The sequence below is a fragment of the Ctenopharyngodon idella genome, chromosome 23 (assembly GCF_019924925.1).
Source record: "Ctenopharyngodon idella isolate HZGC_01 chromosome 23, HZGC01, whole genome shotgun sequence".
NCBI classification, from domain to species: Eukaryota; Metazoa; Chordata; class Actinopteri; order Cypriniformes; family Xenocyprididae; genus Ctenopharyngodon; species Ctenopharyngodon idella.
The window spans coordinates 15,301,085-15,319,295 of record NC_067242.1 but is presented as its reverse complement, the minus strand read 5'-3'; the positions used below and the strand labels follow the sequence as shown (position 1 = coordinate 15,319,295).

The window sequence follows — 18,211 nt, the reverse complement described above, 5'->3', positions numbered from 1 at the left end:
TTTCTCTTTTAATTGAGGCACAGAACATAGATTCTAACTACAGAGAGGACTATTATGTTTTTAGCACACAGTAATGACATCACTAAAATGAAGAAAACAAGACATAGAGGTGAGTTACAGAATGGAGCAATAACATCTGTGATATCATTAAACAAAGCTGGGGCAAATGAAAAACCCATCAACCATCTGGAGGACAAAGAAAAATCGTATAATTGTTCAGACTTACGAAAAACTAAAGCCAGAGTGCTTCAGTTGGCCGTTGACTCCAGTTTCAGACAGCAAAACTAGATCCAGAAAACGTAAATTCCAGAAAGCATGACATCTACCTCTCTCTCCAAAGTTTAGGCCTCATCTGTTACAAATTATTCCCATCTATGGTGAGGAAAGAGGGGGAAAAGTTAAATGCATTAGAGATGGAACTTTTATATAACATGGTTTGCAGTGGCTACGCTCAAACTACTAATTCCTCCAATACACTTAATGGAAAAGAAGAGCTATTCATTTCCTCACAAACACGTCCATTAGGAGCAGAGATGGCTGGCTTAGGAATCTGTGTTGATGTGCTGCTCTTTACGGCATGTAAAAGAGAAGCTGAACTGATTGGCAGGGCATGCATACATGCATTCTCTCTCTCGCTCGCTCTATCCTCTATTCTCTGGGGTCAAATTATCTTTTGGAGCTGTGCCAGCTGTCCTTGTTGAAATGGCAGAGGAAAGTGGACATGTTCTTGTCTGAAACCAGCTCCAGATAAAGTGATTATGTCTTACATTATGCCACACTGGGATTTCTTCATCATGCAAAGTAGCAGGGAAAAGAAAAACGGAGGAATGAAACATAAGCAAGAATTAAAATGAGAGTGAGATAAATGGTTACAGTGCTATCAGCCATCTTGTAGCATTTTATATCATCCATCTGGACTCAGTCACAAGTCACCAGCCATTTCAGCAGATGGGTTATTATTATGATCTGAAAAGATGCACACAGAAGCGATATGCCAATTCAAATTGAGAGGGAACATACCACCTCACATTTATAAGCTGGAATGCAACTCAATAAAAAAAATCAAATCAAATAAAGAAAGAAAAATAATTTTATACATTTTAAATTTTTTTAAATTATTTCAGTACATGAAAATGAGAAATATTGTTTTTTTTTTTTTTTTTTTTTTTTCAGTTAATGTTTATTTTATATACGTAATGAAAATGTTTTTTATGGGTTTTAGTATAATAAAGTAATAATCCTGCATGTGGCATCTGTCAGAACACACAGCTTTAGAACATTAATTTGCATGCTGATAAGACCTGTTCTTCACAAATAAGAAAATAAAACATCCTAACTAATGCTTTATGGGTTACAAGTGTTCATTTATTACTCAAATGAAGTTGCAAATAAATACATTGGACTTAGGATGACATGATAGATGGGCGTGTTCTCAGTAATTTCCTTTCATTTCATTGGATCAGACTGGAGAGAAAAGAAATCTATTTCAATAAAGACATAATCTTATTTTAAATAAATATGAGATCAATTCCCCAATATCAAATTTGGGGATGAAAACTAAAGCAGTAATGGGGCGACCGCGACAATGGGCTGAGAGATGGAATTGGGAATTGGATGGAAAAATAGAGGCATTATTCATAATACGTTCATCTTCCAGTGCAAGCAGACTAGCTTCATCTTTCTCCTCTCTCTTTCTTCTTTCTACAGTTCTTCACTCTTATAATGGCCATTCTGCATCCTCGTTTCCCAGCTAACAGCACAGATCACATCAGAGCCGTCCATTCATTTGGTGCAGTGTGAAGAGAGCTAAGGGTGCGGAGAGCGAGCCAGAACGAGAAGCTCTAACGCTTACATGGGCTCCATGCGTGCTTTGTGTCAGATTCCTTGACCATCTAAATGAGGGGTGCAGAATAGTATCGCTTCGACATACGGCTAACAAACCACTTGGCTTTCAGGCCTTTTGATTTTGTTTGAAAGCGGGAGACAATCCTCAGCCAAATTGACAAGATGGTGCGAAGCCAAGAAAGCAGTGAATGAACAGCCCTCAACGAACACCATTAGCCAACCAGAGAGCACCTCAAACTTCTATAGAGTCTTCAGCTTGTCCAGCGAGTGACTGCTTGGATTCATTAACAGGAAGCTGTAAATTGATTGGAGCAATGTTATGTCTCCTGCTCAAGTGTATCTTGTGTGAGAAGGTGAAGGCGACTTGAAAGAACCTCAGACAATGAATGACGCCAAGAGCTGTTTAGGATAAATGAAGCAGAAACCGATAAATAGATGTTTTCTTTGTCAGTGCAGGTGGTGTTCAAAATCTTGTTCTGTCCTTTGATCCGTCCAGCCGGCCTCTTACCAGCAGATCTGATGAACAGCGCAAAATAGCAAAGAAAAATCGAAAATGTAAAGTATCCATTCATAATGTTTTCTATAGAATAGGTTGCAAATGAAGAATACATTATTTAAAAGGGTTAGAGTTAGCAATTAAAAAATGAACACTGGACAATGCATTGCAAGCTCGCATTCCTTTTGAACACACGTCCTGTAGTAATCCTCTGAGGAAAATTATTTCTTAACGAGTTTTTAATTAGTCTTTGACTTAGTAAAAATATCAAAAATGCTTATAAGAATAAGAAATTAAAGTCCTCATGCAATCAAAATTGAAGTTTTTTGGCTTTTAGCCCTTTGAGCGGTACGGTCCCACATATGGGATTTTTATTTCTGTGCTCCTGGGCGTACGGTCCCACATATGGGATTTCGAACGTTCAGCGACGTCACATAACTGCCAGATTCAAACTGTGCTTTCGTGCTTTGGCTGCGAGATGGACGCGCGCAGCTCTTGTCATATATCACAGCTATGATTTTTCAGCCACATAATGTTTTTTTTTTTTAAGGTTTCAGACATTTAAATACGCATAAGCACTAGTAAAACAATACATTTAGAGTTTATAAAATACACACTGATGTCAGACATTAGTAGAAGCAGCAATAACAATCCATTCAAATATACATATCAGACACACATAACGGGCCTAAGTAACAATAAAGTTTACTCTATTATTCTTCCAGTTCACCAGCCACTTACTTGCATATATTTCGGGAGAAACTGATGAATTCACCTGCAGTAAATCCGACTGACAGGACTCTGAACTGCAGCGCAAACTAAGATGGCGGCGCCCATCTTGCATTATAGATCAAGATAAAGATAATTTCTAAAGGTTTTAAAATGACAAAACACACTCACTTACACATATTTGAGAATCGGAATATCATATAGTTGATGACATGGTAAGCAATTTTGCGAATATTTAAAAAAAAAAAAGGAAAAACAAAATAATAGCGATCCATCTGTCATACAGTGTTATTGTGGCTGCGTTCAGCGCTCGTGACACGCAAGACGCGTCGCCATGGAAACAATAAGGGCAAACGTTCTAAAATAACGGTCGCCTTAAAAAAAAAACTCACTCTGGGGGGTCAGTTAGAATATTTTAAACTCACGCTTGAAAGGGTTAATATGAATATGTTATCTATAAGCTAGTGTGCTCCAAAACAATGACAAAATTCGCATTTAAAAGTTATCTCATTTCCGCCAATATGGATTCATGATTTTGATGACATCACTCTGCACTTCAGCTTCTCATCAGATTTTCCGTCCAATCAAATGCTCTCTAGAATCTAAAGTGTCCGTCCCCTACGTTATAAACAGATGCCAAAAATCTGTCACTTTTTCCACACATTTACTATTTTCTACATGGTGAATGGCACATAGTGCACTATATAGGGGAAAGGACAAATTCAAACAGTGTAAATATGCTTTCCTTTGGGGCAAATGAAGTCTGGTTTCACGTTAGTGTCACGCAAACCACCGCAGTGCGCACACAGTCTGCTCCAGTCCAGAGACACGATAGCACAGAGTGAATCATATGCACAAGTCAGCACAGACCTGAAAACTAATCGGACTCATTTAAATTCTGCACAGAATGCTACATTTTAAAGTGATATGGAGAAGATTTGGAGTCGAAACGGTTAGAGATTAGGAGAAAACTGCTGCTCAACGGCTCTGGGGTGCGTTTACCAAATCCAACTATGGTCGCAAGTTCCGTCGTTACTAATAGAGCAATGGAACTTGCGACAAAACTTGGCTAATGATGCTTTTGGGAAATGTACACCTTGCCAAGCTGTGATATATAAACGAAATGCTAAAAAAAGAGGAGTAATTCTACATGTTTCAAGGCACTTCAGTGGGCCTTTAAAGGAATAGTTCACTTTCAAATGAAAATTACCCCAAGCTTTACTCACCCTCAAGCCATCCTCGGTGTATATGACTTTCTTCTTTCTGATAAACACAATCGGAGATATATTAATAAATATCCTGACGCATCCGAGCTTTATAATGGCAGTGAGCGGGATCAATGAGTATGAGCTGAAGAAAGTGTCTCCATCCACATCCATCCATCATAAACATACTCCACACGGCTCCAGGGGGGGTTAATAAAGGCCTTCTGAAGTGAAGCAATGCGTTTGTGTAAAAAAATATATCCATATTTAACAAGTTATGAAGTATCTAGCTTCTTACGAAGAAAGTGTAAAACTCTCGCAGTTCAAAAAGCTTACGCTACGTCCTATGCCTTCCCTATTCAACTTAAGGAAAAAACTTAACTGACGTGAGGCCAGTTTACACTTTCTTCGTAACTTGAATACGGAAGGCGGTTTGGTGGAAGCTAGATATTTTACTTCATAACTTGTTAAATATGTTTTTGTTTTGTTTTTTTTACACAGATGCATTGCTTTGCTTCAGAAGGCCTTTATTAACCTCCCGGAGCTGTGTTTATGATGGATGGATGTGGATGGAGACATTTTCTTCAGCTCATACTCGTTGATCCCGCTCACTGCCATTATAAAGCTCGGATAATCATTATAAAAGCTTTAATAATATTTCTCCGACTGTGTTCACCAAAAAGAAGAAAGTCATATACACCTAGGATGGCTTGAGGGTGAGTAAAGCTTGGGGTAATTTTCATTTGAAAGTGAACTAATCCTTTAAGATCTTTTAATAGATTCTATGTTGAATATTATTGTATTTTGCCATACTGCACTGGTAGATTTTTGTTTTTAACTCATTCTTACTTAAAACAAGTACAAAATACACTCATATTAAAGCCACATTATTTGAAACCCAATGCAATTTTGAGGCAGGGACACATTAGCAAAACATCTGCAATCTTTTGCGGGCAAATTGTCAACAGTGTAGTGATGGATGAAGCACCACGTACTCAGAAGTCACTTCCAAACCAAGCGGCTTTATATTGGTCAACGCAGCAAATTCATATGTTCATAGATCAAAACAAACTTGAATCCGCTGCAAAATCTGCTTGATATTTTAACTGGAAAATTAGACAAAAATACTCATTAAAAATAGTTTGTTTTGCAGTGTGGCAACAGAGGTACCTCCCAAAGTCTGTGCCAGGTAGCCTACTATTAACATATCAAGTTTCACTTACTTGCTCAGGAACATTCTCTTTAAAATGTTGCTCTGTCATTACAATAGTTGACCTGAAAAAAAAAAAAATACAAAAAAAGTTTGGTATAGTCCTCCAGGTGGCCACGCTGAGAACATAATTTGTATATGCGTAGCATTATGAATTGTGGTCTGACACATTTTGGAACGCAATGGCACAGAATTACGCTTGCATAGCTAAACACAAACTGACTAAATGTTTCTATTTTGGGTTTCGCTGCAGACTCAGCAAAACGAGCTGTGAGAGTGTCGAGAGACTGGAAACTTTACAGAATCTCCAAAACAAACTCTGACAACTCTTAAACATAAGCAATGCACTTTGTATTTATACGAAAGGCAGATGTAGAAGCTTGTTCCATGTGTTAAATGCTAAGATTTGACTTGCTGGGTGCTGCAGTTCAGCTTGAGGTGTCAACAAGGGCCTTTCACCGCATTCATATTCCTTTGCTCTAAATCATATTACTGCAAAGACAAACATGGAAGACAAGGTCATTGTGGATTATGTTGGATTTGAAAGGCAGAACTATGATATGAAGCAGTTGTTTCAGTATCGGCGACGTCATTCGATTTTGAACAACATGGCGCAAATGGAACTCAATAAGCGTGTGTGAATGTTGTGGAGTTTAAACCCCAGGAAGGTAATCGTGGGCGATAAAGCATTACTAAACAGCATGTAACAACAATGATCCGAGACTCAATGGCTTTCATCAGAGTTGATTGTATCATGATTGGCCTTAAATTGCAAATCAAACACTGTAGTTGTAATCAGAGCAAGAGAAAGATACAAAGGGAAACAAAGCATAGCAAATGTGTGCCTTCTCAGACTTGGAAAATGAGAACGGAAAGTAAGGTTGACCTCTAAAGATAGCCTGCCCTGCTATTCAAAAAGGCTGCATGGGGATTCATGGGGGCTTTGATATTTGTCTTTTGACATTTCTTAATTAACTAGCCAAATTAATATAATTCTTTATTATTCAAACAAACCACAAAATGTGGGTGGTCTAGGAAGGTTGTCGTGCCACCGAGCCGCACATCATTAGGCAATAACCCTTCAATGAGCATTACCTCAGACATCACCATAAAAAGCCATTGTTCGCCATTCAAAAGTGATATGAAATATGCGCTGAGTTTTATGAAGCTCATTTGCAATGAGGTCTTGTCGATGTGCTTGGAGGGCAAACGTGTTTAATATGAACGGTAATAGCAGCCAGGGGAGGGCTGAGAGAAATGGGGGAAAAGAAGGAAATGGAGAGAAAAAAAATAAAAAGAAACTTGAATGAGCAAGTTAACTACAGTATACTACATGAGTAAAAGGGCAAGGATTATGTTAGGCTACATGATAGCTGGGTGATATTCACTATGGTTTTTGTGACAGCACTCAAGCAGGAAAGCCTTTGTTGCCCAATAATCAAGCAGTGTACATTTACTTACATTTTAGGCAGTATAGCTTGTTTGCATATGTCGTCACAGGGTGGAGCGAAATGCAGATGGAGGGCAGGAAGTGATTTTCTACATAGGAAAGCACTATGAAATGCGTATGTTTTGCGTCCTTTATGGTTGCTCTAAACGATCAAACCGAAAAAAACAACAAGGAGCCTTTATCATGTACCAAAAGTTGTTGTTCATCAGGGGGGGAAATGCAAGAAATTGACTGAAAAACGCAAAAAAAGTGGCTTATAATCTTGCGTCTGCAGTCGGGAGTGTGTGCAGTGATCGCTTTGTCAAAAGTTAATACAACTTGCATGTGCAACCACAAACAAAAAAGTAGAATGCCTCCATAGATTTGTATGCTTTCATTTGTTTTATGAAATAGAAGGATGTCCATGCCCAGTTGCATAAAGCACCTTAAGTGTAATTTTCCTTAGTATAACATGTTTTGGAAAACTCACCTTAAGTGTTACATGGAGCAAGCAGGTTCAATCCAAGTCTTCTTACGAGACATGATCGGTTGCTTTATATGATAAACATTTTAATTTAAGCATTTATTCACATAAACATTGATCAAATTACATACGTAGCATACGTATTAACAAATAATGTGTCCATGGCAACAATAGAATTTTATAACGGCAAAACTTTGGTTGCTGTCGTGAAACATTTAGCGGTTTCTCTTAGAAAACTGTTTAAGGGATTATATCCAAGACTTTATATATTATATTATAGACATATAATTTAGACATTCCCATATTTATATAGACATTCCCATAGGCAAGGGGAAATCATGCCTTAAGTCTCATACTTAAGGTAAAATCTTGAGATGAAGAAGTTCAGTCTTGAAGTCTGGGCAAATATTCCAATTTAGTAGAAAAATCACTCCTCTTTATAACATAAGGATCACGTCCAACATATGTTGTGATTTTCTGTTTATACCTCTCTTGTAATAGTGTCCAAACCAGTACATTAAGGATTTTCCTCCATCTCGTTCATTCTGCTTTTCACTTCCTGCCTTCCATCTGAATTTCGCGCTTCATCAGAATCACGTGATTGCAAACAAGCTATTGCCAGTTACCTCTTCTAGCTTTGCTCCCCCCATCGAAAGTTGTTCCAAAAGGCAAATTCACACCACAGTGTGAGTCTAAATCCATTTGGAATCTGTCGGAGCTTGTTTTTGCATATGAACAAGTTGAATCAGCGTTGAATGTCTGAGGAGTGACGTGCTGTAATCTGGTGACTGTACTAAATGTAAATTGGCCTGAAAAACAAAGCCAAAACAAAAGAATCAGTGTTTTGAATGAATCTGTTAATTCAGTGACTCGCTCATAAAGATAATTCTGCAGAACCTGTAGGCATAAATTATGTAATTTGCGGAAAGGGCCACAGCGAAATCCACACTATTATTTAACAGACTTGTCAGCCTATCTGGAACATGCAAAAACAGAGCGGAGAGATAGTTTTTGAGGAATAATGATAAGATTTAAGTTCGTTTTACTTAATTTTAGACGCTGTTCAAACAAAATAATTGCGTTCGCGTTAAGACCTTCTGCAGTGGGCGGGATTAACGCAAAGGCGCTAAAGCCATTGGCTAGTACTCACCTTTTGACTTCAGCAAATCACTTTGGGTGAGTGCAGACAGCGTGATTAATATTCATGAGCCCAATAGCTTGCCAGTTATCTACCTGAGGGGAGACAGATGTAATAGGATGCATTGGAACTCGTCTTTGACTATAAGATGATTTTGTCAAATAAATAAAATACTTTACATCTAAATACCTTTTAGTGTATTGCTAATCTATTTTTTCCAAAGAAACACTAAATGGCCATGCAATAATGTCTCAAGCATCACCAGCCCAACTGTTAGTTCTGTTTTATATGAAAAATATGCATTTTTTTTTCATACATCTTTGCAACAGTATTTTAGTTGCATTTAAGTTTATTATTATTTATGTCCTGTTTTCTTTGTGTTAATTTAAATAGCTGGGAAAATATATATTGATTATTTTAACTATTTTACTAGTTAAAATAATATTACCAAAGATTTAGTTTTGAATCTTCTTAACTATAATGGCTGTTTTGGCGAAATGATGAAAAAAGTAACTTCAGAGCACATACATACATTTCAAGAAATCATTTAAATAGTTTTTTAACTACATCCCCCAGCCATGTGACACACAAGAGAGGGCGTGAGAATTCTGAGAACTTCGGAATTTCGATGAGAAACTTCTGGACACGGTGTGTGCGCATTTAAGCGTGTCCATGTTGAGGTAGCTCCACATACTTCTGCTCTTTGATCCAGCGACTGAGGTTGCTGACCAGCGGTGCGCACTCCTGGCAGAGGTGAACAGTGTCTATGTGGGATTCCTCCGGGGCCCAGCTTAACCGCTGCAGCTGTGCGAGGGAGAGACAGGATCAAAGCACACCCAAAAAACACACATACACACACTATATGAACACACACTCTCTCCATCACTAATAATAACCACCTCTGCCCAGAATCCAGTCTCCTCTCTCGCTGGCCTGGCTCTCTGCTCACATAATCAGGGTTTCCTTCTACATGCTATTAATTGATTCAGTATGCTTGGAAGAAGTGGTTCCCGCATTCCCATGTCTCAGATTTTCTTGTTTATTATGCTAACCATACACGAGACTCCCGCACTCTCGAGGGGGTGGAATTCTAATCAGGTGAATTCAATTACAGAGCTCCTGATTCTGATTTTCTACTGGGCTCCAAGTGCACAAGTCCCGGTGAGATCGTATATTGGTGTCAGCTTAAAACTTCTTTCTTTTGGAGTTATTTTTCTCGTTTTTGCTCTCTGACTCTCCTAGAAGGCATGCATGTATTAAACATTTTGCAAAAATGGTCTAAGTTCATAACTGGATTCAATCAAAATACAGGAGACCCCACCTGAAACAAAAGCAGACGGCACAGACTAATGTAGAACAAATGTTCTTAGTTTCAACCCCATGTCTAAAGCTTTTTTAATGGCCAAGCTGAAATACATACAGACACAATAAAATACAAAAGACAGACAATGTAAGTGTATAATTTCTTGAATGTTAAAATACTTTTTTCATACTTTTTTTCTACATATTTAAAAAAAATAATTGGCTTTTTCCCCCCTTTTTAAGCATAAATCTTCCTTAATTTAGTTTGATGAAATTATTAAAATGAGAATTCTGCCATTAACAATAAAAATAAACAATTTAAAATATAATTTATTTTCTTTTAAGGATGTTATATTTACACACGCACATTATGGTTTAAAAGTTTGGGTTCAGTAAGATTTTTGTTGTTTATCTCTTTCATTTATTTAACTTTCCTGTGTTTCATTTAATATTTAATTTTTCTTTTGCCAAACGTAATAACTTGTACTTGAACTTGTACATTACCGTTCAAAAGTTCAAAATAAATGTAATAAATTTTCTTACAATTTAATAAAAAGTCTTACACTTGTCAGAGCTGCATTTATTTGAGCAAAAATACAGTAAAAACAGTAATATTGTGAATATTCACGTCACATGGAAATCATTTTAATATGCTGATTTGGTGCTCAAAAAACATTTCTTCTTATTATTGTTAAAATAAAAATAAAAACAGCTGTGCTTTTTAATATTTTTGTGGAATCTTTTTTTTTCCTTCTTAGGATTCTTTGATAAATAGAAAGTTTTGAACAAAATTAATTAAAAAAATATTATTATTATACATAAACACAGCCTGGACATTCTCCTAAACAACTTTTTTTGTTATTTACAGTAAAATACAAATTAAACAGCAGGATTCAAACATTCAAACAATATGAGTATGAGTAGATGGTGATAGAAAGTTCATTTCTGCACGAAAAATACATTGTCTTCACACCTACAATCCCATACCAGAGACCAGTATCCAAAACCCAACAAATGCTGGAGTCCTTTCAGCAGGGGAGAGCATGAGAGAGACATGCAGGCAAAGAGAAAATTGAGACAGCGAAATTGAGGGATAGAGCAAGAGTGAACAAGGAAGTGGGAGAGGAAGAGAGAATCCCCTCTGAATGTTCTGTAAGCCATATGTTGTGCATATAAAGCACTGCTGTGTGCCGAGGTGATTCATGACTCCAGTAGACAATCCTAATATTTTTCCAGAAGCTGTTAGGACTTTGAGACAGTCACTACATACTCTGTCTAGACACCACTTGTCAGAATTACGCAGTTCAAAACACTCACGAAGAGAGAGGGGAACTTCAAATGATGACTCAATTCAATCGGCGATTCACTCTTCTGTCTTCCTTCCATTTTTCCATAATGTGGCTATTCTCAAGCTACGTGTCAAATGTTTTTACATGATTTTCCATCTAATGGCTAGAGGCTGTATGAACACTGGACCTTGTGCATATTAAGTTAATGGAGGCAGTTCTATGCATGGCTGCACTGTGTGAATATATGCCACATCCAGCACTCCAAGTGCTGATTATATAGATAGAGAGAGAAAGATAGAGAGCAAATGGGGAAGAGGGGGAGGAAAAGAGAAGGAGAAACAGATAGACAGAAAGAGAAAACGGAGACCGAGAGGTGGCAGCTCATGATGATTAAAATGGAGATTAAGCAATTTCAGTTATCAGCATGTGCATTTGGTTTGTCAGTTATCTCACCTCCTGTAGGTACATCTCAGTCATCTCGGGAAAAACGCTGTTACAGAGCAGTATGGGTGCCTGCATTTGATCTTATATTCTAACACGCAACGGGTGCCATAAAACTGCTAACATTTTTTCCAGGGATTCCTTTGAACGAAGTTTTCAATGTTTAGCTGTATAGGTTCTGAGCAGACTATATACTTCTGAATTTGCAGCTTGCAGAATCAGTGGGAAAAAAGTATATCCCTACAAAAATGTACCATAGTTTCCACCAAAATACCCTAGTAAATCTCATAAAAACATGATGTCCAGGTCAGATTTCACCTCAGAATCTATATACGAATGTTTTGCATAAAGATTCTTTAAGATTTTCTGATATTGTCATTAATTATAAGCATATTCTTTTTCAGTTCTGACTACTGTAGTGGAAAAACTATTCTCATCATGCTAATGCCTAAAAACACCATTAATAATAAAATTGGAAATCATGATTATTATATTGTATTATATTATATTGTTGTAGTATTTGTTGTACAGGTTTTTATTTTATTATTTTATATATATATATATATATAAAAATGTCAGAATGCAATAAATGCAACGCAATAAGAAAAAGCTTCAGTATAAAAATGGCTATAATGTTCAGTTTTTGTGCATATGTCATTTGCATGTTAATATCTAAATGACCAAAGGATGCGCTACCTTCAAAATCATCAGAAATGTCAGGGTTAGGTTGTGTTTGTGGCCTGGCGGGCAGCCCACACACAGGTGTACAGTGTATGTTTGTGAGTTGAACATCTAAAAGTATGAGATGGACAGAAAAAAAAAAAGTAAGATTGAGAGTGTAGTTGTTTGACCTGTGACCTCCTGTGTCCTGAAGTCAAATTCCTCCAACAGTAGGTCCCAGTTCTCACTCTCTGGATGCTGCTCTGTCAGGCTTTCTAAAGCTGCCTCAGCCGTTGCTGTAAGCTACACTCGCCTCTGCACCTAAAACACACACATACGCACACAGATTGAGATTCTTGTTCAGAACTTTTCAGAAACAGATTAATTTTATTATTCATTTTGGCAAGAGCAGTGCATTACAAAACAGGACTGTGGTGTTACCACAGTACATAGTATTAGATAGAATTACCACGGTGCTTTAATATATGGGTAGTTGACATGAAATACTTTGGAAAGTTGGTATGTCCTGTCTCGATATAATTCATCTATATATTTTAAAGTCACTATAAAATCAAAGTGGACACATCTTGTTTTTGTTTTTGTAATGGAATATTGCAGTATTTATTATAAATGATTTATCTCATCATTATTTTTTTTTAATTCATGTGCCTTCGTAATCTTTAATCAAAATAACTTCTTCCACTTGCAGTGACATCTCTTTTCTTCTCTGATGACGTTTTTCTGCTGAGGTATAGGGGGGTGGCTTGGGGGGCTGAGAGAGGGAACCACCATGGAGGACATGATGGAGGGAGGAGACAGGGAGGAGTTGGAGGAAGGAGCCAGAGAGATACCCAGAGGACAGGATTATGGGAGGAGCCAGGGTAGATTCAGATGTCCAGTGGTGGAGTCAGGAGAGCTGGAGACCCAGGCGGAGCTGAAGAGACACAGAGACCGGGCGACACCATAGGTCCTGGAGGCCAAGGCGGAGCAACGGTTATGAGCGGCCGAGGTGGAACCAGGGTGCCAGAGGACTGAGGTAAAGCCGGTGAGACCGAGCACCAAGGCGAAGGCCAACGGAGCAGAAAGGATGGAGGGACGAGGTGCAGCCAAAGGCCATAGTCAGAGCGACAACTGACCAAGGCAGAGCCTGAGGGACTAGGGAGCCTGGTGGAGCCGTAAGGACGATTGTCCCAGGTGGAGCCGAGGGTGGGAGGAGTCAAGGTGGAGCCAACGGGCCGACGTGGAGTGACAGGCTCAGCAGCTCGAGGTGGAAACAGGGGATCCTCGTGCCGAGGCGGAGCTGGAAACTGGAAAGCCCGAGGCGGCTCTGTGGAGCAGAGTGGAGCAAACAGAAGAGGAGCCGAGGAACTGAAGGGAACCAGCGGAGGCAGGGGTACTGGGAGGAACTTTTGGGTAGAGGAGGTGGGGGAGGAAGGTTGGGTGGGAGACTTGGAGCTGGGTGGGACCAGCAGAGACACAGAAAACTTGGAGTTGGGCAGGACCAGCAGAGACAGTAGACTAGTGGAATAACCTCTTCCTCAAACCATTTCATTGAGGCCTGCCACAACTCAACTGGTGGTCGTCCAGCCTGCTCCAAAAACACATCTTCAACATGCTCTCATTCCAGTTTACCTGGTAGCACAGTTCTAGAAAGTCCTCTGCAAAATTCTCTAGTGGCTATCCTCCCTGATTTAGGGACAAAAGTGCTGGAAGTGGAACTGCTGCTAGATCCTGTTCTTCTGTCACAGCTAGTTGCAGCAAAGATGAGTTTGAGCAGGATCTAGTTTCAGAAGTAAAACTTTAATAAACAATAAATCAAAATAACAAACACTCAGGAGATTATTATCAAGCAGGAACAGAACAACCAACTTAAATAGATGTACTAATAGACGTTAGAGGGGACAACGAACTGAACATGTAGGGTCAGATTTACTAAACAGGGCAAATTAGCGTGAGAGCGCAAATCCAAAAAAGTGCCGATGGGAGTGGAAAACTCTGCGCATGATCTACTGACGATGCGCACATTAAAGAACAGACACAGCCACGTCTACCAGTTAGCATCTGGTTTAAGGCATGCTTTTTTTGGGCGGTAAATAATGGCGCAAACACCAGTAAATTGACGAGCGCAAACCTTAGTAAATCACCTTGCGTGATTCATTTAAATACTCTCCTCCCATAAATTTTGTCTGAAAGGGAAACTCCAACAAATGCATATGCAATAAGGTCAGCCACAAAAATAACGGTGTCCACACCTTTTCAGTGCTATTTTTTCACTGCGTGTCTTTAGTAAATCCTGACAGTAGTTTTTTAACGCCAAAAGAGGGTTTGCGCTGGCGCAAACTCTTTGTAAATCTGGCCCGTAGTGTACTATATATACACAGACTGAATGAGTGAATTAACAAGGGGCAGGTGAAAACAATAGATTGCTATGGCAACTAAAAGGCACACACTAGGAAACTAGATCAAATAAGGATGATAGGAAATAAACATAATATAATATAATATAATATAATATAATATAATATAATATAATTTAACCTAAAATTGATGTTGTTTTACTACAAAGCAATTCAAAGAATGCCATGATACTACAATGCTTCATGTCTAAAAATTTACTTTTTGTTAGTCAAGCATATTGAGTTCTTCACATTATGATGGAACACAGACTCCATATCTCATTCCTGTACTAAATATACTACTTGTATGAATCTAAATCACATTTCTATAGTAAAATCATGGTACAATTTTGTATGGAGAAACGAAGAGAAGCAAAATGTTTCGAGTGTCCGAATTTGAAGGTGCCAGACAGCTACACTACATAAAACAAGACAATAACAACCAGTGAGCCCTCATAGTGACAAACCCATCAACACAAACAAAAAGACGAGACCAGACCACCCTGATTTACAGTGTGTGTGTGTGTGTGCTCTCTCGGATGCAGTGCAGCGACAATGGCACAAGCCACCTCTCAAAGCTGTTAAGGGCCTTTCTTCCAGCGCCACATAAAGTAAGACATTAATTCAGTATTAATTATACAACACGTCAAACTACATCTCAGTCCCGGCTCCCCCGGAGTCTCTCGAGCGTTCTTAATGACAGTAATTACCACTCATAAAAAGACCCATCTAAAATTAACATTTCTTCTCCGCCTTGATAGAGAAAATGTAAATAGCAGTGAAGTACAGATGTTATGATTAGGTCCAAATTGCACATCGTTCTTTTGTTTCCATGTGTGTCGGACAGAACAATGGCAACTTGACAAAAGCACCACAGGCCAAATTTCTCAAAGGAGGGGGAATGTGGACCACTTCAGGAGGGAACCTGTTTAACATTTAGATTGTTTCTCCTAATGGGGGGTGCAGGGCAAGATGTGTGTATGTGTGTGTGTGGTTGTACAGAGTTCTATGTAGCAGCATCGTGTACAATGAAATGAAAGAGAAGATAATGTTGTCCACTAAAGTAAGATTTGATTGCAGATCCCAGAACAGGGGTAACATTGCGTGACATTATAAGATCTCTTTTTTGTAGGTGACTTTCACCAAACAAATGTGGTTGAGACAGGTTCAGTTTGGATAATTTAGCATCTAGCATATAGCATTAGCATGGTTATAGGCCACAACTGAGACGGCCTTCTAACCAGTTGTTTGGAATAAAGTAGAAAATCATGAAATCTTGCCCCAATGGGTTAAGATAAAATTAGCACAACTGTCATACTTTTTGCAGAATATGTACAATAATTCTGATATACACTACTGTTTAAAAGTTTGGGGTCAGTAAGATTTATTAACACCATCCTTATAATAAATGCATGAATCTAATTCAGTACATGACAAACCTAAACAGGTAAGGTAACAGTATAAATGATGGGGTCATTGTACCATACATACACTATTTACCCCAAAGTCAACAGCATAAACAGTTAAAATATGCTCAAGTGAGACTTTCAGATAGGTGTAAAAACATGTATTGAATGCAAATGTTCAGTATGGAGCCTTAAGTAAACTGATAAGACTATTTCCGTCGTCTTAGATGACAAGGCATATCTCCTCCCAGCCTGTCTGTTTCTCAGTCTCTCTTACTGATGGTTAATAAATATGGGAGTGCTAATCTGGTACGATTTTCTCTGCCCTGGCTACGTCCATCACGCTGTCACCTGCCCTCATATGTTTGACAGTTTATTCTGGCTCATCAAAGCCAACACAGCAAAATCACTTTCCCTTCTGCAGCCAAATCCACTCCTGGGTAATCACCAATAAGTGGCTTTCTGTATGCACAACTACAGAGAGAGACGGAGGAGAGAGAGACAGAAAGAGAGAGACAGCAAGAATCAAACCAAGAAGAGAGATTAAAGAAAGGCGATTAAGAGAGAAGGAAACACACACAGCGTTCACTATAGTGTGTCAATTACTGCTGCACTACAGAGTGCTTTAGAGGACCTTGTCTAATGTATGTTAAAGGCGGGCTCAGCTCTTTTGTTAATATATCCCATATTTTTCACAACTGTGCCACACACGCACATTCACGCTCTGAAATGCAAGCCGTCACCTCCAAATGTTTGCACATGGCCGCCTGCAAAGGTTCAAAGCCACAGAAATTATTCTATGGCAACAGTCTAATGAGATTTCACAAGTGTGAAATCAAGGGAATCTATAGATCTATCGATCAGAACAAGACAATTGGTCACATAAATTCACAGACACATCATCACAAGCTCCAGAAGGAAGAGCTGTATTTAGAGACAACTGAATGGCAGCCATTTTTCTTAACAAAACGCACAATGTGCATCCGAAACCACCAACTGTCTGAGTAGGTACTACATTTAAATTTGAATTTACTTCACGACTGTTAAAAAAAGTATGTATAGTATGAATGTGGGTAGAATAAAATTCGGACATACTACATCTACCATGATGTCATTGTCATGTGACCTACCAGCATCAGTTGTGTTGCTTCATTGCCATTCATAAATCCTTTCCCATGGCCTCATGGGATAGTAAAGTGTCCATTGAATTTGCACCTCAGGATCTCAGCGGAAGTAGTAGGTCATCTGGGTACTTTTCGCCTACTGATTTTCAAATACTATTGCTGCACTGTAAAAAAAAAAAAAAAAAAAAAAAAAAAAAAATTCATGATTTGTTATCACAACATTTTTTCTTTTGCCAAATCAACTTAGATAATTAATGTGGTTCAGATAACAATAATAATAATATTTTGAGTTTCTGTTGATTAAACCAATCACCTTCATTGTAATAACTCAAATTTTTAATTTCAATAAACTCAAAAAATTTTAAGGAAACCAGGTAACTTACTTTTTTTTTAAGTTAAACCAACAATTCTATTTTACAGCTTGCATTTGTGCCATGTCATAAGGTTCGTAAATAAAGCTCCGCTCTCGCGGTACTTTGATGCTATACATCGATCAGTCTGCACAGTGCCGCTTAAAGTCAAACACACCTTAAATCTACAGTGGTCAGGATGTAGGGGAGCGCGGGGCACAAACTAACACGGGGTTAGTTGTAACACGCATGGTTTGAATACTTCCACACACGCTAGCATGAAGAAACTTAGCATATTTACTAGTTGCCATATCAACAATATATAGAGAAAAATTTGCGCCAAAATTCAGAAATATTTGGAAGATATCACTGAACATTTATTTAACAATAGCAAAAGTAAATTTCTTACTTAAGCTAAATTTTCATCTATATTTTTGTGTTTATTTAAAATTAGACATATCTGATATTATTTTAAACTCCAATCTGTTGTTTAGCAGTTTAGATAGTTCTTTAATGCTTCACTAACTAGCAGAAGACACTAACCAGGTTTAAATTCCAGTTGCGCAGATAGGGTTCGTTGTAACACTGCGTTACAATGTGCCCCGCTATTAGAACTATACTATTCTATACAGTTACGATACAACAGGCATAATCAACTTTTATGAATGTCTGTTGAGAAACCATGAAAAAAGGTGAATAAAGACTGA

The 18,211-nt window shown here is 38.3% G+C and overlaps 2 long non-coding RNA genes across 2 annotated transcripts in view; both read right to left on the bottom strand.

Moving 5' to 3' along the window:
* LOC127506355 (uncharacterized) overlaps positions 1-773 on the bottom strand; it is a 43,157-nt gene extending 42,384 nt beyond the window's left edge. Inside the window, exon 1 of the long non-coding RNA XR_007927957.1 lies at positions 227-773. This is a non-coding gene — a long non-coding RNA (uncharacterized LOC127506355). The remainder of the gene's footprint in view (positions 1-226) is intronic.
* A 6,797-nt stretch (positions 774-7,570) lies between these two features.
* On the bottom strand, positions 7,571-17,347 carry LOC127506177 (uncharacterized). Its single transcript, XR_007927931.1, has 5 exons — positions 17,161-17,347; positions 12,420-12,549; positions 9,231-9,340; positions 8,549-8,631; positions 7,571-8,207 (listed from the first exon to the last, which is right to left on the bottom strand). It is a non-coding gene; the product is annotated as an uncharacterized LOC127506177 (long non-coding RNA).
* Positions 17,348-18,211: the final 864 nt, after the last annotated feature.